The sequence below is a fragment of the Jaculus jaculus genome, chromosome 14, assembly GCF_020740685.1.
Source record: "Jaculus jaculus isolate mJacJac1 chromosome 14, mJacJac1.mat.Y.cur, whole genome shotgun sequence".
In the NCBI taxonomy this organism is placed as follows: Eukaryota; Metazoa; Chordata; class Mammalia; order Rodentia; family Dipodidae; genus Jaculus; species Jaculus jaculus.
In genome coordinates this window covers 36,551,426-36,564,618 of record NC_059115.1, presented here as the reverse complement: position 1 = coordinate 36,564,618, position 13,193 = coordinate 36,551,426, and positions in this window count along the sequence as shown.

Sequence of the window (13,193 nt, the reverse complement as noted above, 5' to 3'; positions counted from 1 at the left end):
TTAAGAAAGAATTTGAATACAAAATACTGTATTTGGGAAATAGGAAGAAACAGTGTTAGAGATAGTACAGGTGACATTCACAATGAACCATTAATAAACCTGACAATACAGTATCCCTGGACCAGGATGGAAACCTAGTTTTGAAGATAAGATAAAAACTAATCTTGGGGCTGGGGAGATAGCTCAGTCAGTGAGGTACTTGCCATTATAAGCATGAGGGCTTGAATCTGGATATCCAGCAGCCATATATAACATGCCAGTCAGGCATGTGGTCACACCTATAATCCTAGTGGAATCGGAGATAGGATCACTAGGGCAAGCTGAATAGTTACACTAGTTAAATCTGTGAGCTCTGATTTCAAGTGAGAGACCCTGCCTCATAACTAAGGTAGAGAATGATCAAGAATGACACAGATCAGGCTGGGAAGAGGGCTCAGTGGATATAGGTGCTTGCATAAAAACTTACAGGATTAGGTTCGATTCCACAGTACACATGTAAACCAGATGCACCAAGTGACACATGTCTCTGGATTTTTTCCATAGTGGCGAGAGGCCCTAGCATGCTCATATTCCTACTCCCTTCTCCCTCCTTTCTTTTTCACCCTGACTACCTTTCCTCTCACACTATGGTCACAAATAAATAATAAAACAAAAAGTTGGGCATGGTTGCACATGCCTTTAATCCCAGCACTCAGGAGGCAGAGGTAGGAGGATTGCTGTGAGTTCAAGGCCACTCTGAGACTCCATAGTGAACTCCAGGTCAGCCTGGGCTAGAGTTAGACCCTACCTCAAAAAACCAATAATAATAATAATAAAACAACTTTTTTTGCTTTCAGAGGGCTCCATCCATGTCTGCTTGACACCCTATGCTTGGAGGTAGAAATGTGTATAAAAGAAGATGTTCACCCTTGGTGGACAGTGGGGACAGTGAGAATAAAAAATGAGGGACCAGGTGTTCCCTGGTCAACTTCTGACCTTCACATAGAAAAACAGGACATGGGCTGGAGAGATGGCTTAGCGGTTAAGCGCTTGCCTGTGAAGCCTAATGACCCCGGTTCGAGGCTCGGTTCCCCAGGTCCCACGTTAGCCAGATGCACAAGGGGGCACACACGTCTGGAGTTCGTTTGCAGTGGCTGGAAGCCCTGGCGCGCCCATTCTCTCTCTTTCCTCTATCTGTCTTTCTCTCTGTGTCTGTCGCTCTCAAATAAAAAAATAAAAATAAAAACAGGACATGTGCACCTGCACCAGTATACATGTGTTGTCATACATGTGTGAACTCATTGTACACATAAACATACATTAAACATTTGCATGAGGAAAACAAACAAGCAAACAAACAAATGTTTCTCCATCTCACTAGGATTAATCATGTGTGCTAAGTAATTCCAGTGTCTGGTAAGATTTTTAGTAACATTACTACTACTATATGCTATATGCTAGAGATGTCTGAAAAATATTAGAGTAATGTCTTTTGTTAAAGCAACCAGCAACTGAGTACTTGGAATTTACATAAGTACAAGTTTAAAGTCCTTAAAGTCATCTAAATTTCTTCAATGCAGTATTCTTATTGTACACGAGGCTTAATACTTGCCACTAGTGTATGTTCTAGCAAAGTAAATAAGGCACTGGAAAGCACTCCATATAGACCAACCAATCTTTCCCTCCCTCCTTCCTTTGGGCATCCCAAATTCTTTCCTCTCCCTCACTCTGTTGTCCCTCCTACTTTCTCTCCTTTTCTTATCTCCCTCCTCTTTTCCTCCCACATTCTGTTTTCTCTCCTTTTTCCCTCCCTCTTACATACCCCTAACCTTCTCTCATCTACTTCCATTCCTCCCTCCTTCTCTCCTTTCCTTTCCTTGCATATCAACCAATTCTGTTATATTTAAGAACATTTGATTGGCTGAAGATGCTGCTCTTCAATGCTTACTTCTTGATATTTCCTGACTTATTGTACTTCTTAGAATATCTGCTCACATTGAGAACACTGAATGTAGGATGAGTTCCATGTTCTGTAGCACAGAGGGGTTCTAAAGTTCATACCTTATTATGATAGGCCTTACAGAGACTACAACAGAGAAGTTTGAAGGTTTCAATACACTAGATGGTTAATGCTTAAGGTGATAGATGTTCTATTATAAAGTATTCATTACAAATGGATTGTATCACTATGTTACACCCACAAATATCTATAATTATTATATGTCAAAAAGAATGTGCCCAAACTTCTATCAAAAATATGATTGAAGGGCTGGAGAGATGGCTTAGCAGTTAAGCGCTTGCCAGTGAAGCCTAAGGACCCCGGTTCGAGGCTCGGTTCCCCAGGTCCCACGTTAGCCAGATGCACAAGGGGGCGCATGCGTCTGGAGTTCGTTTGCAGAGGCTGGAAGCCCTGGCACACCCATTCTCTCTCTCTCCCTCTATCTGTCTTTCTCTCTGTGTCTGTCACTCTCAAATAAATAAATAAAAAATTTAAAAAAAATATGATTGAAGAAAAAAAATCATAAAAAAAACTCTATCATCAGTGTTAGCCATAATTCTTGCTTTTTGGTTTGTTTCTTAAACTTCTAACTTCCCAAATTTTATGGTGTATTAGTCAGGGTTCTCTAGAGGAACAGAATTGATAGAAGGAATTATATTAAAAGGAATTTATTGTATTATCTTATGATAGTCCAACAATAGCAGATTATAGGCCTGAGAGTCAAGGAACCTGGTAGCTGCTCAGTCTACGAGGCTGGATGCCTCAGCAGTTCCAATCTGGCACTGAGGCCTGGAGGTGTCCTGGAGAGGTGCTGCTCTTCAGTCCATGCTGGCCTTCGGTACACACTGGAAAGCAGCAAGCAGCACTGGCGGCCAGGTGGGAGGGGAGGAGCATACCTATCTTCCCAGAGCTTCTTTTATTTATTTACTTATTTGAGAGTAACAGACACAGAGAAATGCAGATAAAGAGAGAGAGAGAGAATGGGTGCACCAGGGCTTCCAGCCACTACCTCTCTTTCTTTCTCACCCTGACTACCTTTCCTCTCACACTATGGTCGCAAATAAATAATAAAACAAAAAGCCGGGCATGGTGGCACACGCCTTTAATCCCAGCACTCGGGAGGCAGAGGTAGGAGGATTGCTGTGAGTTCAAGGCCACTCTGAGACTCCATAGTGAACTCCAGGTCAGCCTGGGCTAGAGTGAGACCCTACCTCAACAAACCAAAATAATAATGATGATGATGATGATTATGATGATAAAACAAGTTAAACAGGAATAATACTTCTGTCAACTTCTGACCTTCACATAGAAAAACAGGACATGTGCACCTGCACCAGTATACAGTATACCAGATGCGTGTGCCCCCTTGTGCATCTGGCTAACATGAGTCCTGGGGAATTGAGCCTTGAACTGGGGTCCTTAGGCTTAACAGACAAGCACTTAACCACTAAACCATCTCTCCAGCCCTGAACCCCCCCCCCCAGAACTTCTTTTGATAAAGTCTCTCCTCCAAGAGGGGCTACCCACTATGGGGAAGAGCTCTCCCTGGGGGAAGGATTCCTCCTTTAGTTAATCCTTCCTGGAAACAACATCAGAGATCCACTTATGAGAAATGTCTGTGGATTCCTACAACGATCAAGTTGACACAAACTTAGCCATCACAAGTCCAACCCTTGTCAACTTGACACCAAACCAAACCTCCTTACATCACACTTAATTTATAAACAAAGACAGTAACAAGGTCATAACCATGCCTAACATGATATAACTATCCCTCATACAACCAGAAATGCACAATCTTCCTCCCCCTATAGAAATATGCTATATCAGCAACTCCAGAGTGGCTGCTGCCACCTCCTGCTCATTTGATCCAGTCAGCATAATGTCATCAATATAATGGGCCAGTGTGACACCTTGTGGAAGGGACAGGTGATCAAGATTCCTGTGAACTAAGATATGACACAGGGCTGGAGAGTTAACATAACCTTAAGGTAAAACAGTAAAGGTGTACTGCTGATCTTGCCAGCTGAAGGTTAATTGCTTCAGGTGGTCCTTATGGACAGGTATAGAGAAGAAAGCATTTACAAGATCAATAGTTGCATACCAGGTACCAGGAGATGTGTTAATATGCTCAAGTAAAGAACCTACATCTGGTTCAACAGCTGAAACTGGAGTCACCAACTGGTTAAGTTCCAAATAATCCACTGTCGTTGTCCAGTATCCATATGTCTTCTGACATATGACAGGCCAAATAGGAGAGGTAAAGAGAGATGTGGTGGGAACCACCATCCCTACTTCCTTCAAGTCTTTTATAGTTGCATTAGTTTCTGAAATCACAGCAGGAATGCAATATTGTTCACTATTTTACCTGGAGGAGAGGGCTCCAGTGGCTTCCATTTGCCCTTTCCAAGCATAACAGCCCTCACTCCACAAGTCAGGGAACCAATGTGGTGGTTCTAACAACTCCTAAGTATATCTATCCCAGTTAGGCATTCTGGACTGGTGAAATAGCCACAGGATGAGTTCTGGGGACCATTGGCCCCACTGTCAGTCTAATGTTTGTCAAAACTCCGTGATCATCTGACCTCTGTAAGCACCTACTTTAACTGGAGGGCCACGGTGATGTTTGGGATCTCTTGGAATCAATGTCAGTTCAGAGCCAGTGTCCAGTAAACCCTGATTATTTCCTTTCCCCCAGTGTACAGTTGCCCTAGCAAAAGGCAGCAGGTCCCCTTGAGGAAGGATAGGACTAAGCTTAACATTGAATCTTTTGGAGTTTTTGGGAGGGGCCTTCCTCAAGAAGACCCAGCTGCCCCTTCAATCAAGGGGCTCAGAATCTGTAAGCCAGCTCAAGTCTGGAAACTGGTTAAGAGGACTTAATTACTCTGTTGCTATAATTCAAAGTGGTCTTTTGTTCCTTTGCTCTAGAACTTTTATGCTTATGCAGATCAAGCAGGAACTTAGTAGGGTTTTTATCTATTTCACTTTGGGTAACACCAGGATTAATCAGCCAGTACCAAAGGTCTACATGTGTCATACTTTTATGAGCATGGTTTTGCCTCTTCTGTCCATTGTGGTAAACATTCTCACCTTGCCTTTGGTGATTCAGTGCTGCCACTTGGCCCTTGTTACTCTGAGATCCATTTAGACCCACTGCATCTATGTCACCTAACACAGCAACTGCAGCTCCCACTGTGGTGTCTTCTTTACATAAAAGACCAACAACTGGGCACTTTAAGTATGCTGATGCTCCCCTCACAAATCTGTTTCTGATAGTCTTAGTGAAGGGCACATGTTCTGGACCCTCCTATCTTGGGGGCAAAGATGAGTTTACATGGCAAATCCACTTCAGCATTCCAAGTTCTCTGAGCCTTTTAATCCCTTCATCAACATTAAGCCAAGGGATATCAGACAGCTTGAGCTCATTCACAGTAGGCCATCAATGGATCCATTATTTGAGCCAACCAATCAAATAAACTCTTGGCACCTCTTCTAACTGCATGAGCTGCAGTGTTAACTAAAATCTCTGCTTGGTGGGCTCATTTCAATAAATTCATCCTGATCTAATGTTATATTCCTTCCTCCAGCATCCCTCACACTTAAAGTCCATTCCCACACATATTCCCCATGCTTCTACATATACAAGTTAGAAAACTCCTAAAGTTCTTTAGGGATGTACTTCATTTCCTTTTGAGTCACACTTTTAGCTCACCTTTAGAGGCATACCTAGCCTTCAGCCTTGTTATAGGCCTAGAGGCAAAGATGGGTGGGCACTGAGACACATCCTCACTTCCTGCAGGGAGGGTCATTTCTGGTTCCTCAGACAAAGATGGATTAATTCCTCCAGGCAAGGGTATAGAGGGAAGACTCCAGGGTGTGGGTGTGGGGATAGAACTGCCCCTGAAGGAGTGGAGGTTACATTTTCTTGCAGAACAACTTCTTCAGAATCTGACAGTTCAATATCCCCAGATTCTTCAGGGTCTTCCCACACATCCCCATCCCAAGTCATAGGGTCCCACTCTTTTCCAATCAGTGCCTACACTTTAACTTCTGATAGCTTGTGAGGCTGGGAATTGAGCTTACATTGCAAGATAGCCAATCTTACAATGAGAGCTTGGGTTTAGTTTTCTGCAATTTGAGCCCTGTTCTGGCTAGAGAGGAGACTCTCCTCCTGGGGTTCCCTTAGAAACCCTCAGATCATGTATGTGGGTCCTTATGCTTGGAAATTTCATTTCTGAGCTTCTGCTTTTCTTTCAACATTTTATCCAAAAATGCTAAAAGGAACCATGCAGCATTATCATTAGTCTTACTTTTCCACAAATACTCAAAAGTTCTAGATGCAGAGTCACTAAATTCCTTGCTGTTCACAAGATATGACTCAGGATCACCAAATACATCTATCTCATGGAGTTCTTTAAATACTTCACACCATGGATTATTAGTGCCCTCATTATTACCAGTAAAAGTGCTCTCCTTATTACCAGTAAAAGCACTCTCCTTGTTACCAGTAGAGCCTTTAGTGGAACCGAAGTTGGAGAACCAACCCGAGGGAGCACCAAGCCCACTAGGGAAATCCTTCCTTACAATCCTATTTCTCTAGAACCAATTCTGGTACCACAGTTTGTATTAGTCAGGGTTCTCTAGAGGAACAGAACCAATAGAATAAATTATACTAAAAGGGAATTTATTGGATTAGTTTATGACAGTCCAACAATAGCAAATTACAGGCTGAGTCAAAGAACCTGGTAGCTGCTCAGTCCATGAGGTTGGATGCCTCAGCAGTCTCAACCTGGCACTGAAGGCCTGGAGGTGTCCTGGAGAGATGTTGTTCTTCAGTCCATGCTGGCCTTCAGTCCATGTTGGTCTTAGGTTCACGTTGGAAAACAGCAAGCAACTCTGGCAGCCAGGTGGGAGGGAAGGAGAATACCTTTCTTCCCAGAGCTTCTTTAAATAAAACCTCTATTCTGAGAGGGACCGGCCCAGTCAGGGGGAAGTACTCACCCTGGGGGAAGAATTTTTCCTTTAGTTAATCCTTCCTGGAAGCAACCTCAGAGATCCAGTTATGAGGAGTGACTGTGGATTCCTACACAGATAAAGTTAACACAAGCTTAACCATCACATATGGTGTATCTAATACTGAGCAACTGTACAGGTTATCTTCCTAAAGGTAAGTCATCATCTCCTGAGGGTTTGAACATGGCTTCTATTAGTATGAATTTAGTAGTGCTGAAATACTTATTTCATTCATCAAGCAGAGCTGTTTTTACATATAAATATATTTTGCAGTGGTTTTTAGGAGACAATGTGTTCAGTGTCCTCATTCTCCACTTTGTAGGCTAGGAAGCTGAAGGTTTGGGAAATTATCCAAAGTATTTACCTAAAGCAGCTAAGGGCACTTGTGCCACCCATTCCACCTAGCACTGAAGCTCAGCCTGACCCCTCTGCTGAATGTCCTGAATGGTCAGCTCCTTGAAGAAGGAAATGTGGACCAAGTTGTATCCAGAGGACATCTTTCAATCTGAATCAAGAGCTTCCTTAGTGGCACTCTCCTCTGTGCCAGGTGGGGGTGTGAGAGAAAAGTTTTCACAGCCAGACAACAGTAACCTCACAGACAGAAGAGAATTTAGTCCCAGAAGCAAACATTGAAGTCAACTTTCGTTGGGAGGATGGTTTTATTCTCTAGCATTTTTTTTAAATTTTTTTTTTAATTTATTTATTTGAGAGTGACAGACATAGAGAGAAAGAAAGATGGAGGGAGAGAGAGAGAATGGGCGCGCCAGGGCTTCCAGCCTCTGCAAACAAACTCCAGACGCATGCGCCCCCTTGTGCATCTGGCTAACGTGGGACCTGGGGAACCGAGCCTTGAACCAGGGTCCTTAGGCTTCACAGGCAAGCGCTTAACCGCTAAGCCATCTCTCCAGCCCTCTAGCATTTTTTTTTTAAGGGAAGCATCATTTTGTTGTTTGAATCTGGTCTGTGAGTAACATAGATAATAGATACATTGTTGCTGGTTTTGAGAGTGGCAGAGCCCCTTGAGCTGTGGATGGGTTTAGTTTATTGTTTGGATTGACAGACACTCAAATTGCCCAAGCCAGTGGCTCTTGATCCCCAGTGATCCTTTCTCTAGCCAAATGACTGGACATACAAGTTACAAGTTTTTTAACACTGAGTCAATGTAGGACATACATTCACATTCAGGCTACCACATTTTATGAATTAGATTTATGTTTGGACTGAAATTATATTCTAGTCTCTAGTTTCACCAGGCAGTATGACATGTTTTTTTTTTTTTTGGAGGGGGGGAGGGCAGTGTTCTTAACTAACTGACTACCTATGAAAGAAGACAGCCTTGCTTTAAATCTGTATCAACATGATATATGTACTTGAGAAAGTGGGGAAAGCAAGTGTCTCCTTAAATCCATTCATCCTCATGCATCAGATAAATGCACACCAGTATGCACACAAAGGGGTCACTGATTCTTCTTTCTCATCCTCTGAGCCTTACTTCTCAGTCCTTTCAAGGCTTTTTTTGTGATTATCTCTATAATTTTTACCTTGTTGAGGACATGCTTCTTAAAAATGAAGTAATAGGGCTGGAGAGATGGCTTAGCGGTTAAGCGCTTGCCTGTGAAGCCTAAGGACCCCAGTTCGAGGCTCGGTTCCCCAGGTCCCACGTTAGCCAGATGCACAAGGGGGCGCACATGTCTGGAGTTCGTTTGCAGAGGCTGGAAGCCCTGGCGCGCCCATTCTCTCTCTCTCTCTCCCTCTATCTGTCTTTCTTTCTGTGTCTGTCGCTCTCAAATAAATAAATAATAAAAAAAAAATTTTAAAAAATGAAGTAATAGAGCAACAAAACTAAAAGTAATATGCAAAATAAAAACTCATACATTTTATCATATAAAGGGGCATAAAATAACACTGCCAAATTGCTATCTGTTTTAAAACATGCTTAATTTCTGTCCTTAATTTGTGAGAAAGCAGCCAGCTCCATACCCACACTTGTCCACTGCCCTTGCTCAGAATGTTTTATTTAATAACTGCACATGAACATCTTTGCATATGAACGATAGCTTATAGTATCAGTTTTTTTTTTTTTTAAATTCTGCTTTCTAGGCTTGTGAAAAAGAAAAGCAAGTGGTGGCAGGGTGCAAAAAAGTGAAGAAATGGGGTCAAACACACATGGTGTTAGCCTGCGCCATCTTGTACAGCCATGAGATTATTGCTGACACATTTTTTCCTTTTCCTGTTTTTGCTGTCCGTCTTTATTTCTGTTCAACTTTTCCCTTCTTTGGTAATTGAGAATAATAATTTGAATGTATGGCCCCATAGACTCAGGTGTTTTATTAAAATTAAATTTGTAACTTTGGTCTCTAGCTGGGCATACTAGAGATGGATCCTTGGGTCATCCCTACAGTGTGTTTGTCAGTACATCTTCATTCCAGCCCCAAAGTGTGGAGTGAGCAGTTTTGGTTTTGGCTGTTTGTATTATGATCTTGCTGTTTAGATTGTGTGGCACTGGCCCTTGTTGGTGTCTCTTTGCTTTGAGGTATGAAAGGGAGCTAGCTTTTTCTGCAATTGATGGTATTCCCCTGTATTCTGTAAGCCTGAAATAATTCACTTCCTCCCACAAAGTGTTTTTGGTTGGATGTTTGCCCCAGAAATGGGGAGCTGACTTCAGTAGTTCCTTGGTGCCAGAGAAGTAGGATGTTGATGTGATAAATCTGACCATGTGGATTTTGGTCTTTTGGTACTTGTGTACTGGGGGAAATGTGGTAATATGTGGTGCTTGGGACTGGAAAACGCTTACAGAGATATAATCAAAATCTTATGGGCTATCCTTGTGAGATTTTAACAATGGTAAATGCAGAAAGAATTATACACTGTGAAGTATTGGATCATGAACTTTCAAAGGGGAAAAAAGACAGCAGAGAATTTTTTTTTTTTTGGACTGAGCCACTGGCATAAGGGCTGGTTGTTGACCAAGACTGAATTTTAAATTAACAGAAGGTACAGACCTGACAGCTGTATGATTTAAAGTTGGAAAAATCCAGTCAAGTTACAGGCACAGAAACCAGTTTTAGGTCACTAGAGCTGTGGTTGTTAAACAGAGTAGGGCTATTAAGGGCGGGCCAGCCACTTTGCATTGAAACATTGTCAGCGACACCTGAGCATATCGCCCTCCCAGGAAAGGCTCAATGGTAGAAATGAAAACTCTTTGAAAGATGACAGAGAGGAAGAATTCTGATGGCTCAAGGTTATGATTTATTCCCCCTGCATTAACAATTGGCTGTGCCACTACACACCTGGTGATGGTTTTGAAAGCATGGAAAGAGCATGGAAGCAGTCATGAAATTCCATGGTTCCAGGAGCCACTGCTGAGGTGGAGCATGAGAAGCAAGATGATATCCCTATATTTGACGTATGAAAAGGCCATTGCATGGAGCAGGGGATGGTACTTAGTTTACAGTAGAGACTCAAGGATGTTTTGGATATCCCAGGACTATGCAATAGCTAGTGAGAGCTAATGACTCAGTATAACACTTTTTCCCTGCCCGCTCAGCCCAGCTGGAAGGATGGAAACAGAACATCCAACACTGTTATCACCGATTATGGGTGTGGGACTTGAACTATGGATGTTTGATGCTTGCTGACTGGTTATATATTTTGTATTGGTTCAGCCTCTCCTTGTTATGCCTTATTACAATGGAAATGTTTAATCTGTGCCATTATGTATTGGACATATGTAACTTGTGTTGATTTTACAGAATTCACACATAAGAGACGGTCTTGAATCTCAGATGAGAGTTCGAACTTTGGAACACTCTTGAATTTGGTAAATGTAATGGGTACCTTTGGAGTTGAATTTAGTGCAATTTGCATTGTGGAATAATCATGAGTCTATGGGGTCCAGCGGCAGAATATGGTAGTTTGAATGTGGTAATTTGAATGTGTGGCTCCATAGGCTCAGGTGTTTTGTTAAAATTAAGCTTATAACTTGGGTCTCTAGCTGCCTGACTGGTGAAGTTGTCACTAAGGATGGATCTTGTGTTCCAGCCCTAAGGTGTGTTTTCGAGCAGATCTCCAGTCCAACCCCACAGTGTGGAGAGGGTTCTTGGAACTATGGCAGTCCCTGCTCTTGTGCTGGTGTTGTCTCTTGGCTTGGATTTATGAAAGGGAAGCAGCTTCTTCTGGCATTGCTGTTGTCCCCTGAACTATATTTAATATGCCTGTTAACACCCCACCCCCAATTTTTATCACATACAATATTATAGACAATCTTTCTGGATATCTCTTTATGTTCATTTTGAATATTTTTTTTTCCATTAGCAGTAAAACATGAAAGTAGATTTTTCCAAGATTATCCCTTAGTTTTGCCCTTAAATTATTATCTATCTTATGAGAGAAATATTACCTTTTAAATTCTGTATCTCCCTGATTATTCCAGAGACTAATATTCATGTATACTAATTTTCCAAATACAATTATTCCTCTAGAAAATGCTCATTCATTGTTTTCTCACTTTTCTGTTGAACTGCCAGTCCATATAAAATAATTTTAAGTTTTCTATGCACAACAGACATTCAATAGGCATCTGTGGTATGAGATACATCTACAATCTCCAGGACACTGCTTGTTTGATGACTTGGTAAACACTGTCCTCTACTCCTCAGTGAAGGAGCTAATTTATATAATAAAGCTTACTATTTGTTCCCTTTATATTTGTTCTCTTTTGCTGCTTTAAAAAAATGTCCATTTTTCTATATTTTGTCCTAAAAGTTTTAAAGTATGTTTTTCAAAATCAATGTATAATACATCTAGAATTAATTTTTGTTCATTCTCTTCCATTTTCTGCCTTCTTTTTCCTTGTTGGTCATTATTGTGTCCAACTTATTTCACATTTTTCTCTGTTTCTGTCTCTCACTCATTGTCAATATCTTTCAGTAGCTTCTACCAATCTGTTAAAATAGATGTTAAACAAATTCTTCCATGTGTATATGTATTCTTAAACTCTTAAAAATGATGTTTGCAATTATTGCTTCAAATTCTTGAGTGCTTTCTGCATATTCACAGTACCAGTTACATCTGGGTGATACCATGTTTTGCCATTATGTGCAGAATAAAAATATACAAGATAGAAAATGTCACATAATGCTAATAATGAACTTTTCTTGACTTTATCTGTAGTACTAGATAAGAACACCTTGAGCCAGCTGTGGTGGCACACGCCTTTAATCCCAGCACTAGGGAGGTAGAGGTAGGAGGATCGCTGTGAGTTCGAGGCCACCCTGAGAATATAGAGTGAATTCTAGGTCAGCCTGGGCTAGAGTGAGACCCTACCTCGAAAAACCACACACACACACACACACACACACACACACACCCTAGATAGACTCCCATCATGAGTCAAGGAGTTAATGAATGAATTTACATTCTTTCTTCTCTCAGAGCATCATCAGCTTCAGCAAGCTTGCCAGTGTTGACTCTTGCACCAAGCATTGGTAAGAACCAACACTTTTCTCTCTCCTTTGCACATATCTCAAACTCAATGAACCATGAATTAGTTTTTGCCTTTTTGATCCATTTAAAAAAGTAAGCCCATGAAAAAGAATAGAGCAAAATGTAGTAGATTCCAATGAAAATGAGCAAGAAAAGAGATACCACTTTACTTGCCATGGGAAGAGAGAGAGAGAGAGAGGAAAAAAAAAAAAAAACCTTTTATGTGTGATACAGTGCATAGCACTTAAAATCAAAATTCAAAAGAAAATCACTTCCTCCAAACTATACAAAATATGAATTCAAATACTGATTTTAAAACTGAACAATTTGCACAAAGTGCTGAAATCTTTAGAAGCTTATTAAGTAAGCCAATGACCTTGTAAGTGGTTACTACTAAGTAAGTTCTTTGGAGGTACAATTTTCTAGTTAATTCCTAGTTTTCAAATTTTTATTCATTTTCATGTGTGTATGTGTGTGTGAGAGAGAGAGAAACATTTGCCAGGGTGTCTTGCTCCTGTAAATGAATGCCCAACCGGCTTTATGTGGATGGCTGGGAATTAAATCCAGGCCAACAGGCATTACAAGCAAGCACTTTTAATTGCTGATACATGTTCCCATTCCGTGTTAATTGGTATTTATACAAAGTTTCTGCCAACCCACTGATGGGTGAATTGTTCGGTTATTCCTCTCCCTGGCATTATAGATTATTAAGTGGACT